At 42.8% G+C, this 16,582-nt stretch overlaps 16 non-coding genes across 16 annotated transcripts; all 16 read left to right on the forward strand.

Annotated features, from left to right (window-relative positions):
• Positions 1 to 509: 509 nt before the first annotated feature.
• Positions 510 to 616, forward strand: LOC124004403. Its single transcript, XR_006833390.1, has one exon. It is a non-coding gene; the product is annotated as a U6 spliceosomal RNA (small nuclear RNA).
• A 948-nt stretch (positions 617 to 1,564) lies between these two features.
• LOC124004429 lies at positions 1,565 to 1,671 on the forward strand. Its single transcript, XR_006833415.1, has one exon. It is a non-coding gene; the product is annotated as a U6 spliceosomal RNA (small nuclear RNA).
• Positions 1,672 to 2,606: 935 nt separating this feature from the next.
• Positions 2,607 to 2,713, forward strand: LOC124004404. The gene has a single exon (XR_006833391.1). It is a non-coding gene; the product is annotated as a U6 spliceosomal RNA (small nuclear RNA).
• A 922-nt stretch (positions 2,714 to 3,635) lies between these two features.
• Positions 3,636 to 3,742, forward strand: LOC124004430. Its single transcript, XR_006833416.1, has one exon. It is a non-coding gene; the product is annotated as a U6 spliceosomal RNA (small nuclear RNA).
• A 941-nt stretch (positions 3,743 to 4,683) lies between these two features.
• On the forward strand, positions 4,684 to 4,790 carry LOC124004405. Its single transcript, XR_006833392.1, has one exon. It is a non-coding gene; the product is annotated as a U6 spliceosomal RNA (small nuclear RNA).
• Positions 4,791 to 5,727: 937 nt separating this feature from the next.
• LOC124004431 lies at positions 5,728 to 5,834 on the forward strand. Its single transcript, XR_006833417.1, has one exon. It is a non-coding gene; the product is annotated as a U6 spliceosomal RNA (small nuclear RNA).
• Positions 5,835 to 6,782: 948 nt separating this feature from the next.
• Positions 6,783 to 6,889, forward strand: LOC124004406. The gene has a single exon (XR_006833393.1). It is a non-coding gene; the product is annotated as a U6 spliceosomal RNA (small nuclear RNA).
• Positions 6,890 to 7,850: 961 nt separating this feature from the next.
• On the forward strand, positions 7,851 to 7,957 carry LOC124004407. Its single transcript, XR_006833394.1, has one exon. It is a non-coding gene; the product is annotated as a U6 spliceosomal RNA (small nuclear RNA).
• A 911-nt stretch (positions 7,958 to 8,868) lies between these two features.
• On the forward strand, positions 8,869 to 8,975 carry LOC124004432. Its single transcript, XR_006833418.1, has one exon. It is a non-coding gene; the product is annotated as a U6 spliceosomal RNA (small nuclear RNA).
• Positions 8,976 to 9,895: 920 nt separating this feature from the next.
• On the forward strand, positions 9,896 to 10,002 carry LOC124004434. Its single transcript, XR_006833419.1, has one exon. It is a non-coding gene; the product is annotated as a U6 spliceosomal RNA (small nuclear RNA).
• A 914-nt stretch (positions 10,003 to 10,916) lies between these two features.
• Positions 10,917 to 11,023, forward strand: LOC124004408. Its single transcript, XR_006833395.1, has one exon. It is a non-coding gene; the product is annotated as a U6 spliceosomal RNA (small nuclear RNA).
• A 946-nt stretch (positions 11,024 to 11,969) lies between these two features.
• LOC124004409 lies at positions 11,970 to 12,076 on the forward strand. The gene has a single exon (XR_006833396.1). It is a non-coding gene; the product is annotated as a U6 spliceosomal RNA (small nuclear RNA).
• A 949-nt stretch (positions 12,077 to 13,025) lies between these two features.
• LOC124004436 lies at positions 13,026 to 13,132 on the forward strand. Its single transcript, XR_006833421.1, has one exon. It is a non-coding gene; the product is annotated as a U6 spliceosomal RNA (small nuclear RNA).
• Positions 13,133 to 14,052: 920 nt separating this feature from the next.
• Positions 14,053 to 14,159, forward strand: LOC124004410. Its single transcript, XR_006833397.1, has one exon. It is a non-coding gene; the product is annotated as a U6 spliceosomal RNA (small nuclear RNA).
• A 921-nt stretch (positions 14,160 to 15,080) lies between these two features.
• On the forward strand, positions 15,081 to 15,187 carry LOC124004411. Its single transcript, XR_006833398.1, has one exon. It is a non-coding gene; the product is annotated as a U6 spliceosomal RNA (small nuclear RNA).
• A 908-nt stretch (positions 15,188 to 16,095) lies between these two features.
• LOC124004413 lies at positions 16,096 to 16,202 on the forward strand. Its single transcript, XR_006833399.1, has one exon. It is a non-coding gene; the product is annotated as a U6 spliceosomal RNA (small nuclear RNA).
• The last annotated feature ends 380 nt before the right edge of the window (positions 16,203 to 16,582 follow it).

Raw genomic sequence — 16,582 nt, forward strand, 5'->3', positions numbered from 1 at the left:
ATCAAACTCAGACTCTCTCTCTCTCTCTCTCTCTCTCTCTCTCTCTCTCTCTCTCTCTCTCTCTCTCTCTCTCTCTCTCTCTCTCTCTCTCTCTCTCTCTCTCTCTCTCTCTCTCTCTCTCTCTCTCTCTCTAATTGGGGAGTTAGTTATAAGTATCATTGGCCAGGCCATGTTGCAGAAAACGGGGGAAGGGTGGGAAGTTGTCGGGGCAGGGGAACAAAGACTTGGGGAGGAGCAACTAAAAGCAGCAGGTGAGGGAGGGGTTACAGACCAAGAGTCCTGAATCATAAAAGGCTTTGTTTTTAAACTACATTTTAGTCTAAGATCAATCTTTAAAAAATCTAAAGTCAATTCTATTTCAAGTTCTACATCTCCAAATAAAGTTTAAACATCACAGCAATATTCTAGGGGTGGTTTTTGAGGGTCTGACCTCTGTTTGACCCCAACCATGACCAGAACCTTCAGAGGGCGTGTGATCTATATATGAGGGCCTCTCATAGCTTTGTATTGTGCTCGCTTTGGCAGCACATATACTAAAATTGGATCGATACAGAGAAGATTAGCATGGCCCCTGCGAAAGGATGACACGCAAATCCGTGAAGCGCTCCTTATTTTCCTCACACGTTGAGAAATTGGAACCAAACAGAGAAGATTGGGCGGTAGTGACCCGGGGAGAATAAATGGTCCATTCCCCTCAGTCTAGTCTAAGGAGGAGGGGAAATGCTGGATGAGAGAAGCTCAGTCTACAGTAGAATGACAGGAACATTTGTGAAGCCTTCCTTATTTTGAAATGGGGAGTGAGACAAGGTTGCAGCCTGAGACCAACTTTATTCAACATGTAGACAAATAATTGGCGAGTTAGGCACGGTTGCAGTCAGAGTTCAACTTTATTCAAAGTTTAGAAATGAATTGGGGAGTGAGACAAGGTTGCACTCTGAGTCCAACTTTATTCAATATCTACAAATGAATTGGAGAGAGACTTGGGTTCAATTTTAGTCCAGTTGTATTAAACATAACAAACTTGAATGTCACAACATTTTAAACAGACATCAAACTCAGACTCTCTCTCTCTCTCTCTCTCTCTCTCTCTCTCTCTCTCTCTCTCTCTCTCTCTCTCTCTCTCTCTCTCTCTCTCTCTCTCTCTCTCTCTCTCTCTCTCTCTCTCTCTCTCTCTCTCTCTCTCTACTAATTGGGGAGTTAGTTATAAGTATCATTGGCCAGGCCATGTTGCAGAAAACGGGGGAAGGGTGGGAAGTTGTCGGGGCAGGGGAACAAAGACTTGGGGAGGAGCAACTAAAAGCAGCAGGTGAGGGAGGGGTTACAGACCAAGAGTCCTGAATCATAAAAGGCTTTGTTTTTAAACTACATTTTAGTCTAAGATCAATCTTTAAAAAATCTAAAGTCAATTCTATTTCAAGTTCTACATCTCCAAATAAAGTTTAAACATCACAGCAATATTCTAGGGGTGGTTTTTGAGGGTCTGACCTCTGTTTGACCCCAACCATGACCAGAACCTTCAGAGGGCGTGTGATCTATATATGAGGGCCTCTCATAGCTTTGTATTGTGCTCGCTTTGGCAGCACATATACTAAAATTGGATCGATACAGAGAAGATTAGCATGGCCCCTGCGAAAGGATGACACGCAAATCCGTGAAGCGCTCCTTATTTTCCTCACACGTTGAGAAATTGGAACCAAACAGAGAAGATTGGGCGGTAGTGACCCGGGAGAATAAATGGTCCATTCCCCTCAGTCTAGTCTAAGGAGGAGGGGAAATGCTGGATGAGAGAAGCTCAGTCTACAGTAGAATGACAGGAACATTTGTGAAGCCTTCCTTATTTTGAAATGGGGAGTGAGACAAGGTTGCAGCCTGAGACCAACTTTATTCAACATGTAGACAAATAATTGGCGAGTTAGGCACGGTTGCAGTCAGAGTTCAACTTTATTCAAAGTTTAGAAATGAATTGGGGAGTGAGACAAGGTTGCACTCTGAGTCCAACTTTATTCAATATCTACAAATGAATTGGAGAGAGACTTGGGTTCAATTTTAGTCCAGTTGTATTAAACATAACAAACTTGAATGTCACAACATTTTAAACAGACATCAAACTCTCTCTCTCTCTCTCTCTCTCTCTCTCTCTCTCTCTCTCTCTCTCTCTCTCTCTCTCTCTCTCTCTCTCTCTCTCTCTCTCTCTCTCTCTCTCTCTCTCTCTCTCTCTCTCTCTACTAATTGGGGAGTTAGTTATAAGTATCATTGGCCAGGCCATGTTGCAGAAAACGGGGGAAGGGTGGGAAGTTGTCGGGGCAGGGGAACAAAGACTTGGGGAGGAGCAACTAAAAGCAGCAGGTGAGGGAGGGGTTACAGACCAAGAGTCCTGAATCATAAAAGGCTTTGTTTTTAAACTACATTTTAGTCTAAGATCAATCTTTAAAAAATCTAAAGTCAATTCTATTTCAAGTTCTACATCTCCAAATAAAGTTTAAACATCACAGCAATATTCTAGGGGTGGTTTTTGAGGGTCTGACCTCTGTTTGACCCCAACCATGACCAGAACCTTCAGAGGGAACGTGTGATCTATATATGAGGGCCTCTCATAGCTTTGTATTGTGCTCGCTTTGGCAGCACATATACTAAAATTGGATCGATACAGAGAAGATTAGCATGGCCCCTGCGAAAGGATGACACGCAAATCCGTGAAGCGCTCCTTATTTTCCTCACACGTTGAGAAATTGGAACCAAACAGAGAAGATTGGGCGGTAGTGACCCGGGGAGAATAAATGGTCCATTCCCCTCAGTCTAGTCTAAGGAGGAGGGGAAATGCTGGATGAGAGAAGCTCAGTCTACAGTAGAATGACAGGAACATTTGTGAAGCCTTCCTTATTTTGAAATGGGGAGTGAGACAAGGTTGCAGCCTGAGACCAACTTTATTCAACATGTAGACAAATAATTGGCGAGTTAGGCACGGTTGCAGTCAGAGTTCAACTTTATTCAAAGTTTAGAAATGAATTGGGGAGTGAGACAAGGTTGCACTCTGAGTCCAACTTTATTCAATATCTACAAATGAATTGGAGAGAGACTTGGGTTCAATTTTAGTCCAGTTGTATTAAACATAACAAACTTGAATGTCACAACATTTTAAACAGACATCAAACTCTCTCTCTCTCTCTCTCTCTCTCTCTCTCTCTCTCTCTCTCTCTCTCTCTCTCTCTCTCTCTCTCTCTCTCTCTCTCTCTCTCTCTCTCTCTCTCTCTCTCTCTACTAATGGGGAGTTAGTTATAAGTATCATTGGCCAGGCCATGTTGCAGAAAACGGGGAAGGGTGGGAAGTTGTCGGGGCAGGGGAACAAAGACTTGGGGAGGAGCAACTAAAAGCAGCAGGTGAGGGAGGGGTTACAGACCAAGAGTCCTGAATCATAAAAGGCTTTGTTTTTAAACTACATTTTAGTCTAAGATCAATCTTTAAAAAATCTAAAGTCAATTCTATTTCAAGTTCTACATCTCCAAATAAAGTTTAAACATCACAGCAATATTCTAGGGGTGGTTTTGAGGGTCTGACCTCTGTTTGACCCCAACCATGAGCCAGAACCTTCAGAGGGCGTGTGATCTATATATGAGGGCCTCTCATAGCTTTGTATTGTGCTCGCTTTGGCAGCACATATACTAAAATTGGATCGATACAGAGAAGATTAGCATGGCCCCTGCGAAAGGATGACACGCAAATCCGTGAAGCGCTCCTTATTTTCCTCACACGTTGAGAAATTGGAACCAAACAGAGAAGATTGGGCGGTAGTGACCCGGGAGAATAAATGGTCCATTCCCCTCAGTCTAGTCTAAGGAGGAGGGGAAATGCTGGATGAGAGAAGCTCAGTCTACAGTAGAATGACAGGAACATTTGTGAAGCCTTCCTTATTTTGAAATGGGGAGTGAGACAAGGTTGCAGCCTGAGACCAACTTTATTCAACATGTAGACAAATAATTGGCGAGTTAGGCACGGTTGCAGTCAGAGTTCAACTTTATTCAAAGTTTAGAAATGAATTGGGGAGTGAGACAAGGTTGCACTCTGAGTCCAACTTTATTCAATATCTACAAATGAATTGGAGAGAGACTTGGGTTCAATTTTAGTCCAGTTGTATTAAACATAACAAACTTGAATGTCACAACATTTTAAACAGACATCAAACTCAGACTCTCTCTCTCTCTCTCTCTCTCTCTCTCTCTCTCTCTCTCTCTCTCTCTCTCTCTCTCTCTCTCTCTCTCTCTCTCTCTCTCTCTCTCTCTCTCTCTCTCTCTCTCTCTCTCTCTCTACTAATTGGGGAGTTAGTTATAAGTATCATTGGCCAGGCCATGTTGCAGAAAACGGGGGAAGGGTGGGAAGTTGTCGGGGCAGGGGAACAAAGACTTGGGGAGGAGCAACTAAAAGCAGCAGGTGAGGGAGGGGTTACAGACCAAGAGTCCTGAATCATAAAAGGCTTTGTTTTTAAACTACATTTTAGTCTAAGATCAATCTTTAAAAAATCTAAAGTCAATTCTATTTCAAGTTCTACATCTCCAAATAAAGTTTAAACATCACAGCAATATTCTAGGGGTGGTTTTTGAGGGTCTGACCTCTGTTTGACCCCAACCATGACCAGAACCTTCAGAGGGCGTGTGATCTATATATGAGGGCCTCTCATAGCTTTGTATTGTGCTCGCTTTGGCAGCACATATACTAAAATTGGATCGATACAGAGAAGATTAGCATGGCCCCTGCGAAAGGATGACACGCAAATCCGTGAAGCGCTCCTTATTTTCCTCACACGTTGAGAAATTGGAACCAAACAGAGAAGATTGGGCGGTAGTGACCCGGGGAGAATAAATGGTCCATTCCCCTCAGTCTAGTCTAAGGAGGAGGGGAAATGCTGGATGAGAGAAGCTCAGTCTACAGTAGAATGACAGGAACATTTGTGAAGCCTTCCTTATTTTGAAATGGGGAGTGAGACAAGGTTGCAGCCTGAGACCAACTTTATTCAACATGTAGACAAATAATTGGCGAGTTAGGCACGGTTGCAGTCAGAGTTCAACTTTATTCAAAGTTTAGAAATGAATTGGGGAGTGAGACAAGGTTGCACTCTGAGTCCAACTTTATTCAATATCTACAAATGAATTGGAGAGAGACTTGGGTTCAATTTTAGTCCAGTTGTATTAAACATAACAAACTTGAATGTCACAACATTTTAAACAGACATCAAACTCAGACTCTCTCTCTCTCTCTCTCTCTCTCTCTCTCTCTCTCTCTCTCTCTCTCTCTCTCTCTCTCTCTCTCTCTCTCTCTCTCTCTCTCTCTCTCTCTCTCTCTCTCTCTCTCTCTCTACTAATTGGGGAGTTAGTTATAAGTATCATTGGCCAGGCCATGTTGCAGAAAACGGGGAAGGGTGGGAAGTTGTCGGGGCAGGGGAACAAAGACTTGGGGAGGAGCAACTAAAAGCAGCAGGTGAGGGAGGGGTTACAGACCAAGAGTCCTGAATCATAAAAGGCTTTGTTTTTAAACTACATTTTAGTCTAAGATCAATCTTTAAAAAATCTAAAGTCAATTCTATTTCAAGTTCTACATCTCCAAATAAAGTTTAAACATCACAGCAATATTCTAGGGGTGGTTTTTGAGGGTCTGACCTCTGTTTGACCCCAACCATGACCAGAACCTTCAGAGGGCGTGTGATCTATATATGAGGGCCTCTCATAGCTTTGTATTGTGCTCGCTTTGGCAGCACATATACTAAAATTGGATCGATACAGAGAAGATTAGCATGGCCCCTGCGAAAGGATGACACGCAAATCCGTGAAGCGCTCCTTATTTTCCTCACACGTTGAGAAATTGGAACCAAACAGAGAAGATTGGGCGGTAGTGACCCGGGAGAATAAATGGTCCATTCCCCTCAGTCTAGTCTAAGGAGGAGGGGAAATGCTGGATGAGAGAAGCTCAGTCTACAGTAGAATGACAGGAACATTTGTGAAGCCTTCCTTATTTTGAAATGGGGAGTGAGACAAGGTTGCAGCCTGAGACCAACTTTATTCAACATGTAGACAAATAATTGGCGAGTTAGGCACGGTTGCAGTCAGAGTTCAACTTTATTCAAAGTTTAGAAATGAATTGGGGAGTGAGACAAGGTTGCACTCTGAGTCCAACTTTATTCAATATCTACAAATGAATTGGAGAGAGACTTGGGTTCAATTTTAGTCCAGTTGTATTAAACATAACAAACTTGAATGTCACAACATTTTAAACAGACATCAAACTCAGACTCTCTCTCTCTCTCTCTCTCTCTCTCTCTCTCTCTCTCTCTCTCTCTCTCTCTCTCTCTCTCTCTCTCTCTCTCTCTCTCTCTCTCTCTCTCTCTCTCTCTCTCTCTCTCTCTCTCTCTGTCTCTACTAATTGGGGAGTTAGTTATAAGTATCATTGGCCAGGCCATGTTGCAGAAAACGGGGAAGGGTGGGAAGTTGTCGGGGCAGGGGAACAAAGACTTGGGGAGGAGCAACTAAAAGCAGCAGGTGAGGGAGGGGTTACAGACCAAGAGTCCTGAATCATAAAAGGCTTTGTTTTTAAACTACATTTTAGTCTAAGATCAATCTTTAAAAAATCTAAAGTCAATTCTATTTCAAGTTCTACATCTCCAAATAAAGTTTAAACATCACAGCAATATTCTAGGGGTGGTTTTTGAGGGTCTGACCTCTGTTTGACCCCAACCATGACCAGAACCTTCAGAGGGCGTGTGATCTATATATGAGGGCCTCTCATAGCTTTGTATTGTGCTCGCTTTGGCAGCACATATACTAAAATTGGATCGATACAGAGAAGATTAGCATGGCCCCTGCGAAAGGATGACACGCAAATCCGTGAAGCGCTCCTTATTTTCCTCACACGTTGAGAAATTGGAACCAAACAGAGAAGATTGGGCGGTAGTGACCCGGGGAGAATAAATGGTCCATTCCCCTCAGTCTAGTCTAAGGAGGAGGGGAAATGCTGGATGAGAGAAGCTCAGTCTACAGTAGAATGACAGGAACATTTGTGAAGCCTTCCTTATTTTGAAATGGGGAGTGAGACAAGGTTGCAGCCTGAGACCAACTTTATTCAACATGTAGACAAATAATTGGCGAGTTAGGCACGGTTGCAGTCAGAGTTCAACTTTATTCAAAGTTTAGAAATGAATTGGGGAGTGAGACAAGGTTGCACTCTGAGTCCAACTTTATTCAATATCTACAAATGAATTGGAGAGAGACTTGGGTTCAATTTTAGTCCAGTTGTATTAAACATAACAAACTTGAATGTCACAACATTTTAAACAGACATCAAACTCAGACTCTCTCTCTCTCTCTCTCTCTCTCTCTCTCTCTCTCTCTCTCTCTCTCTCTCTCTCTCTCTCTCTCTCTCTCTCTCTCTCTCTCTCTCTCTCTCTCTCTCTCTCTCTCTCTCTCTCTCTCTCTCTCTCTCTCTCTACTACTAATTGGGGAGTTAGTTATAAGTATCATTGGCCAGGCCATGTTGCAGAAAACGGGGAAGGGTGGGAAGTTGTCGGGGCAGGGGAACAAAGACTTGGGGAGGAGCAACTAAAAGCAGCAGGTGAGGGAGGGGTTACAGACCAAGAGTCCTGAATCATAAAAGGCTTTGTTTTTAAACTACATTTTAGTCTAAGATCAATCTTTAAAAAATCTAAAGTCAATTCTATTTCAAGTTCTACATCTCCAAATAAAGTTTAAACATCACAGCAATATTCTAGGGGTGGTTTTGAGGGTCTGACCTCTGTTTGACCCCAACCATGACCAGAACCTTCAGAGGGCGTGTGATCTATATATGAGGGCCTCTCATAGCTTTGTATTGTGCTCGCTTTGGCAGCACATATACTAAAATTGGATCGATACAGAGAAGATTAGCATGGCCCCTGCGAAAGGATGACACGCAAATCCGTGAAGCGCTCCTTATTTTCCTCACACGTTGAGAAATTGGAACCAAACAGAGAAGATTGGGCGGTAGTGACCCGGGGAGAATAAATGGTCCATTCCCCTCAGTCTAGTCTAAGGAGGAGGGGAAATGCTGGATGAGAGAAGCTCAGTCTACAGTAGAATGACAGGAACATTTGTGAAGCCTTCCTTATTTTGAAATGGGGAGTGAGACAAGGTTGCAGCCTGAGACCAACTTTATTCAACATGTAGACAAATAATTGGCGAGTTAGGCACGGTTGCAGTCAGAGTTCAACTTTATTCAAAGTTTAGAAATGAATTGGGGAGTGAGACAAGGTTGCACTCTGAGTCCAACTTTATTCAATATCTACAAATGAATTGGAGAGAGACTTGGGTTCAATTTTAGTCCAGTTGTATTAAACATAACAAACTTGAATGTCACAACATTTTAAACAGACATCAAACTCAGACTCTCTCTCTCTCTCTCTCTCTCTCTCTCTCTCTCTCTCTCTCTCTCTCTCTCTCTCTCTCTCTCTCTCTCTCTCTCTCTCTCTCTCTACTAATTGGGGAGTTAGTTATAAGTATCATTGGCCAGGCCATGTTGCAGAAAACGGGGAAGGGTGGGAAGTTGTCGGGGCAGGGGAACAAAGACTTGGGGAGGAGCAACTAAAAGCAGCAGGTGAGGGAGGGGTTACAGACCAAGAGTCCTGAATCATAAAAGGCTTTGTTTTTAAACTACATTTTAGTCTAAGATCAATCTTTAAAAAATCTAAAGTCAATTCTATTTCAAGTTCTACATCTCCAAATAAAGTTTAAACATCACAGCAATATTCTAGGGGTGGTTTTTGAGGGTCTGACCTCTGTTTGACCCCAACCATGACCAGAACCTTCAGAGGGCGTGTGATCTATATATGAGGGCCTCTCATAGCTTTGTATTGTGCTCGCTTTGGCAGCACATATACTAAAATTGGATCGATACAGAGAAGATTAGCATGGCCCCTGCGAAAGGATGACACGCAAATCCGTGAAGCGCTCCTTATTTTCCTCACACGTTGAGAAATTGGAACCAAACAGAGAAGATTGGGCGGTAGTGACCCGGGAGAATAAATGGTCCATTCCCCTCAGTCTAGTCTAAGGAGGAGGGGAAATGCTGGATGAGAGAAGCTCAGTCTACAGTAGAATGACAGGAACATTTGTGAAGCCTTCCTTATTTTGAAATGGGGAGTGAGACAAGGTTGCAGCCTGAGACCAACTTTATTCAACATGTAGACAAATAATTGGCGAGTTAGGCACGGTTGCAGTCAGAGTTCAACTTTATTCAAAGTTTAGAAATGAATTGGGGAGTGAGACAAGGTTGCACTCTGAGTCCAACTTTATTCAATATCTACAAATGAATTGGAGAGAGACTTGGGTTCAATTTTAGTCCAGTTGTATTAAACATAACAAACTTGAATGTCACAACATTTTAAACAGACATCAAACTCAGACTCTCTCTCTCTCTCTCTCTCTCTCTCTCTCTCTCTCTCTCTCTCTCTCTCTCTCTCTCTCTCTCTCTCTCTCTCTCTCTCTCTCTCTCTCTCTCTCTCTAATTGGGGAGTTAGTTATAAGTATCATTGGCCAGGCCATGTTGCAGAAAACGGGGGAAGGGTGGGAAGTTGTCGGGGCAGGGGAACAAAGACTTGGGGAGGAGCAACTAAAAGCAGCAGGTGAGGGAGGGGTTACAGACCAAGAGTCCTGAATCATAAAAGGCTTTGTTTTTAAACTACATTTTAGTCTAAGATCAATCTTTAAAAAATCTAAAGTCAATTCTATTTCAAGTTCTACATCTCCAAATAAAGTTTAAACATCACAGCAATATTCTAGGGGTGGTTTTTGAGGGTCTGACCTCTGTTTGACCCCAACCATGACCAGAACCTTCAGAGGGCGTGTGATCTATATATGAGGGCCTCTCATAGCTTTGTATTGTGCTCGCTTTGGCAGCACATATACTAAAATTGGATCGATACAGAGAAGATTAGCATGGCCCCTGCGAAAGGATGACACGCAAATCCGTGAAGCGCTCCTTATTTTCCTCACACGTTGAGAAATTGGAACCAAACAGAGAAGATTGGGCGGTAGTGACCCGGGAGAATAAATGGTCCATTCCCCTCAGTCTAGTCTAAGGAGGAGGGGAAATGCTGGATGAGAGAAGCTCAGTCTACAGTAGAATGACAGGAACATTTGTGAAGCCTTCCTTATTTTGAAATGGGGAGTGAGACAAGGTTGCAGCCTGAGACCAACTTTATTCAACATGTAGACAAATAATTGGCGAGTTAGGCACGGTTGCAGTCAGAGTTCAACTTTATTCAAAGTTTAGAAATGAATTGGGGAGTGAGACAAGGTTGCACTCTGAGTCCAACTTTATTCAATATCTACAAATGAATTGGAGAGAGACTTGGGTTCAATTTTAGTCCAGTTGTATTAAACATAACAAACTTGAATGTCACAACATTTTAAACAGACATCAAACTCAGACTCTCTCTCTCTCTCTCTCTCTCTCTCTCTCTCTCTCTCTCTCTCTCTCTCTCTCTCTCTCTCTCTCTCTCTCTCTCTCTCTCTCTCTCTCTACTAATTGGGGAGTTAGTTATAAGTATCATTGGCCAGGCCATGTTGCAGAAAACGGGGAAGGGTGGGAAGTTGTCGGGGCAGGGGAACAAAGACTTGGGGAGGAGCAACTAAAAGCAGCAGGTGAGGGAGGGGTTACAGACCAAGAGTCCTGAATCATAAAAGGCTTTGTTTTTAAACTACATTTTAGTCTAAGATCAATCTTTAAAAAATCTAAAGTCAATTCTATTTCAAGTTCTACATCTCCAAATAAAGTTTAAACATCACAGCAATATTCTAGGGGTGGTTTTTGAGGGTCTGACCTCTGTTTGACCCCAACCATGACCAGAACCTTCAGAGGGCGTGTGATCTATATATGAGGGCCTCTCATAGCTTTGTATTGTGCTCGCTTTGGCAGCACATATACTAAAATTGGATCGATACAGAGAAGATTAGCATGGCCCCTGCGAAAGGATGACACGCAAATCCGTGAAGCGCTCCTTATTTTCCTCACACGTTGAGAAATTGGAACCAAACAGAGAAGATTGGGCGGTAGTGACCCGGGGAGAATAAATGGTCCATTCCCCTCAGTCTAGTCTAAGGAGGAGGGGAAATGCTGGATGAGAGAAGCTCAGTCTACAGTAGAATGACAGGAACATTTGTGAAGCCTTCCTTATTTTGAAATGGGGAGTGAGACAAGGTTGCAGCCTGAGACCAACTTTATTCAACATGTAGACAAATAATTGGCGAGTTAGGCACGGTTGCAGTCAGAGTTCAACTTTATTCAAAGTTTAGAAATGAATTGGGGAGTGAGACAAGGTTGCACTCTGAGTCCAACTTTATTCAATATCTACAAATGAATTGGAGAGAGACTTGGGTTCAATTTTAGTCCAGTTGTATTAAACATAACAAACTTGAATGTCACAACATTTTAAACAGACATCAAACTCAGACTCTCTCTCTCTCTCTCTCTCTCTCTCTCTCTCTCTCTCTCTCTCTCTCTCTCTCTCTCTCTCTCTCTCTCTCTCTCTCTCTCTCTCTCTCTCTCTCTCTCTCTCTCTCTCTCTCTCTCTCTACTAATTGGGGAGTTAGTTATAAGTATCATTGGCCAGGCCATGTTGCAGAAAACGGGGGAAGGGTGGGAAGTTGTCGGGGCAGGGGAACAAAGACTTGGGGAGGAGCAACTAAAAGCAGCAGGTGAGGGAGGGGTTACAGACCAAGAGTCCTGAATCATAAAAGGCTTTGTTTTTAAACTACATTTTAGTCTAAGATCAATCTTTAAAAAATCTAAAGTCAATTCTATTTCAAGTTCTACATCTCCAAATAAAGTTTAAACATCACAGCAATATTCTAGGGGTGGTTTTTGAGGGTCTGACCTCTGTTTGACCCCAACCATGACCAGAACCTTCAGAGGGCGTGTGATCTATATATGAGGGCCTCTCATAGCTTTGTATTGTGCTCGCTTTGGCAGCACATATACTAAAATTGGATCGATACAGAGAAGATTAGCATGGCCCCTGCGAAAGGATGACACGCAAATCCGTGAAGCGCTCCTTATTTTCCTCACACGTTGAGAAATTGGAACCAAACAGAGAAGATTGGGCGGTAGTGACCCGGGGAGAATAAATGGTCCATTCCCCTCAGTCTAGTCTAAGGAGGAGGGGAAATGCTGGATGAGAGAAGCTCAGTCTACAGTAGAATGACAGGAACATTTGTGAAGCCTTCCTTATTTTGAAATGGGGAGTGAGACAAGGTTGCAGCCTGAGACCAACTTTATTCAACATGTAGACAAATAATTGGCGAGTTAGGCACGGTTGCAGTCAGAGTTCAACTTTATTCAAAGTTTAGAAATGAATTGGGGAGTGAGACAAGGTTGCACTCTGAGTCCAACTTTATTCAATATCTACAAATGAATTGGAGAGAGACTTGGGTTCAATTTTAGTCCAGTTGTATTAAACATAACAAACTTGAATGTCACAACATTTTAAACAGACATCAAACTCAGACTCTCTCTCTCTCTCTCTCTCTCTCTCTCTCTCTCTCTCTCTCTCTCTCTCTCTCTCTCTCTCTCTCTCTCTCTCTCTCTCTCTCTCTCTCTCTCTCTCTCTCTCTCTCTCTCTCTCTCTCTCTCTACTAATTGGGGAGTTAGTTATAAGTATCATTGGCCAGGCCATGTTGCAGAAAACGGGGAAGGGTGGGAAGTTGTCGGGGCAGGGGAACAAAGACTTGGGGAGGAGCAACTAAAAGCAGCAGGTGAGGGAGGGGTTACAGACCAAGAGTCCTGAATCATAAAAGGCTTTGTTTTTAAACTACATTTTAGTCTAAGATCAATCTTTAAAAAATCTAAAGTCAATTCTATTTCAAGTTCTACATCTCCAAATAAAGTTTAAACATCACAGCAATATTCTAGGGGTGGTTTTTGAGGGTCTGACCTCTGTTTGACCCCAACCATGACCAGAACCTTCAGAGGGCGTGTGATCTATATATGAGGGCCTCTCATAGCTTTGTATTGTGCTCGCTTTGGCAGCACATATACTAAAATTGGATCGATACAGAGAAGATTAGCATGGCCCCTGCGAAAGGATGACACGCAAATCCGTGAAGCGCTCCTTATTTTCCTCACACGTTGAGAAATTGGAACCAAACAGAGAAGATTGGGCGGTAGTGACCCGGGAGAATAAATGGTCCATTCCCCTCAGTCTAGTCTAAGGAGGAGGGGAAATGCTGGATGAGAGAAGCTCAGTCTACAGTAGAATGACAGGAACATTTGTGAAGCCTTCCTTATTTTGAAATGGGGAGTGAGACAAGGTTGCAGCCTGAGACCAACTTTATTCAACATGTAGACAAATAATTGGCGAGTTAGGCACGGTTGCAGTCAGAGTTCAACTTTATTCAAAGTTTAGAAATGAATTGGGGAGTGAGACAAGGTTGCACTCTGAGTCCAACTTTATTCAATATCTACAAATGAATTGGAGAGAGACTTGGGTTCAATTTTAGTCCAGTTGTATTAAACATAACAAACTTGAATGTCACAACATTTTAAACAGACATCAAACTCAGACTCTCTCTCTCTCTCTCTCTCTCTCTCTCTCTCTCTCTCTCTCTCTCTCTCTCTCTCTCTCTCTCTCTCTCTCTCTCTCTCTCTCTCTCTCTCTCTCTACTAATTGGGGAGTTAGTTATAAGTATCATTGGCCAGGCCATGTTGCAGAAAACGGGGAAGGGTGGGAAGTTGTCGGGGCAGGGGAACAAAGACTTGGGGAGGAGCAACTAAAAGCAGCAGGTGAGGGAGGGGTTACAGACCAAGAGTCCTGAATCATAAAAGGCTTTGTTTTTAAACTACATTTTAGTCTAAGATCAATCTTTAAAAAATCTAAAGTCAATTCTATTTCAAGTTCTACATCTCCAAATAAAGTTTAAACATCACAGCAATATTCTAGGGGTGGTTTTTGAGGGTCTGACCTCTGTTTGACCCCAACCATGACCAGAACCTTCAGAGGGCGTGTGATCTATATATGAGGGCCTCTCATAGCTTTGTATTGTGCTCGCTTTGGCAGCACATATACTAAAATTGGATCGATACAGAGAAGATTAGCATGGCCCCTGCGAAAGGATGACACGCAAATCCGTGAAGCGCTCCTTATTTTCCTCACACGTTGAGAAATTGGAACCAAACAGAGAAGATTGGGCGGTAGTGACCCGGGGAGAATAAATGGTCCATTCCCCTCAGTCTAGTCTAAGGAGGAGGGGAAATGCTGGATGAGAGAAGCTCAGTCTACAGTAGAATGACAGGAACATTTGTGAAGCCTTCCTTATTTTGAAATGGGGAGTGAGACAAGGTTGCAGCCTGAGACCAACTTTATTCAACATGTAGACAAATAATTGGCGAGTTAGGCACGGTTGCAGTCAGAGTTCAACTTTATTCAAAGTTTAGAAATGAATTGGGGAGTGAGACAAGGTTGCACTCTGAGTCCAACTTTATTCAATATCTACAAATGAATTGGAGAGAGACTTGGGTTCAATTTTAGTCCAGTTGTATTAAACATAACAAACTTGAATGTCACAACATTTTAAACAGACATCAAACTCAGACTCTCTCTCTCTCTCTCTCTCTCTCTCTCTCTCTCTCTCTCTCTCTCTCTCTCTCTCTCTCTCTCTCTCTCTCTCTCTCTCTCTCTCTCTCTCTCTCTACTAATTGGGGAGTTAGTTATAAGTATCATTGGCCAGGCCATGTTGCAGAAAACGGGGGAAGGGTGGGAAGTTGTCGGGGCAGGGGAACAAAGACTTGGGGAGGAGCAACTAAAAGCAGCAGGTGAGGGAGGGGTTACAGACCAAGAGTCCTGAATCATAAAAGGCTTTGTTTTTAAACTACATTTTAGTCTAAGATCAATCTTTAAAAAATCTAAAGTCAATTCTATTTCAAGTTCTACATCTCCAAATAAAGTTTAAACATCACAGCAATATTCTAGGGGTGGTTTTGAGGGTCTGACCTCTGTTTGACCCCAACCATGACCAGAACCTTCAGAGGGCGTGTGATCTATATATGAGGGCCTCTCATAGCTTTGTATTGTGCTCGCTTTGGCAGCACATATACTAAAATTGGATCGATACAGAGAAGATTAGCATGGCCCCTGCGAAAGGATGACACGCAAATCCGTGAAGCGCTCCTTATTTTCCTCACACGTTGAGAAATTGGAACCAAACAGAGAAGATTGGGCGGTAGTGACCCGGGGAGAATAAATGGTCCATTCCCCTCAGTCTAGTCTAAGGAGGAGGGGAAATGCTGGATGAGAGAAGCTCAGTCTACAGTAGAATGACAGGAACATTTGTGAAGCCTTCCTTATTTTGAAATGGGGAGTGAGACAAGGTTGCAGCCTGAGACCAACTTTATTCAACATGTAGACAAATAATTGGCGAGTTAGGCACGGTTGCAGTCAGAGTTCAACTTTATTCAAAGTTTAGAAATGAATTGGGGAGTGAGACAAGGTTGCACTCTGAGTCCAACTTTATTCAATATCTACAAATGAATTGGAGAGAGACTTGGGTTCAATTTTAGTCCAGTTGTATTAAACATAACAAACTTGAATGTCACAACATTTTAAACAGACATCAAACTCTCTCTCTCTCTCTCTCTCTCTCTCTCTCTCTCTCTCTCTCTCTCTCTCTCTCTCTCTCTCTCTCTCTCTCTCTCTCTCTCTCTCTCTACTAATTGGGGAGTTAGTTATAAGTATCATTGGCCAGGCCATGTTGCAGAAAACGGGGGAAGGGTGGGAAGTTGTCGGGGCAGGGGAACAAAGACTTGGGGAGGAGCAACTAAAAGCAGCAGGTGAGGGAGGGGTTACAGACCAAGAGTCCTGAATCATAAAAGGCTTTGTTTTTAAACTACATTTTAGTCTAAGATCAATCTTTAAAAAATCTAAAGTCAATTCTATTTCAAGTTCTACATCTCCAAATAAAGTTTAAACATCACAGCAATATTCTAGGGGTGGTTTTTGAGGGTCTGACCTCTGTTTGACCCCAACCATGACCAGAACCTTCAGAGGGCGTGTGATCTATATATGAGGGCCTCTCATAGCTTTGTATTGTGCTCGCTTTGGCAGCACATATACTAAAATTGGATCGATACAGAGAAGATTAGCATGGCCCCTGCGAAAGGATGACACGCAAATCCGTGAAGCGCTCCTTATTTTCCTCACACGTTGAGAAATTGGAACCAAACAGAGAAGATTGGGCGGTAGTGACCCGGGGAGAATAAATGGTCCATTCCCCTCAGTCTAGTCTAAGGAGGAGGGGAAATGCTGGATGAGAGAAGCTCAGTCTACAGTAGAATGACAGGAACATTTGTGAAGCCTTCCTTATTTTGAAATGGGGAGTGAGACAAGGTTGCAGCCTGAGACCAACTTTATTCAACATGTAGACAAATAATTGGCGAGTTAGGCACGGTTGCAGTCAGAGTTCAACTTTATTCAAAGTTTAGAAATGAATTGGGGAGTGAGACAAGGTTGCACTCTGAGTCCAACTTTATTCAATATCTACAAATGAATTGGAGAGAGACTTGGGTTCAATTTTAG

Source organism: Oncorhynchus gorbuscha, linkage group LG18 (genome assembly GCF_021184085.1).
Source record: "Oncorhynchus gorbuscha isolate QuinsamMale2020 ecotype Even-year linkage group LG18, OgorEven_v1.0, whole genome shotgun sequence".
Classification (NCBI taxonomy): Eukaryota; Metazoa; Chordata; class Actinopteri; order Salmoniformes; family Salmonidae; genus Oncorhynchus; species Oncorhynchus gorbuscha.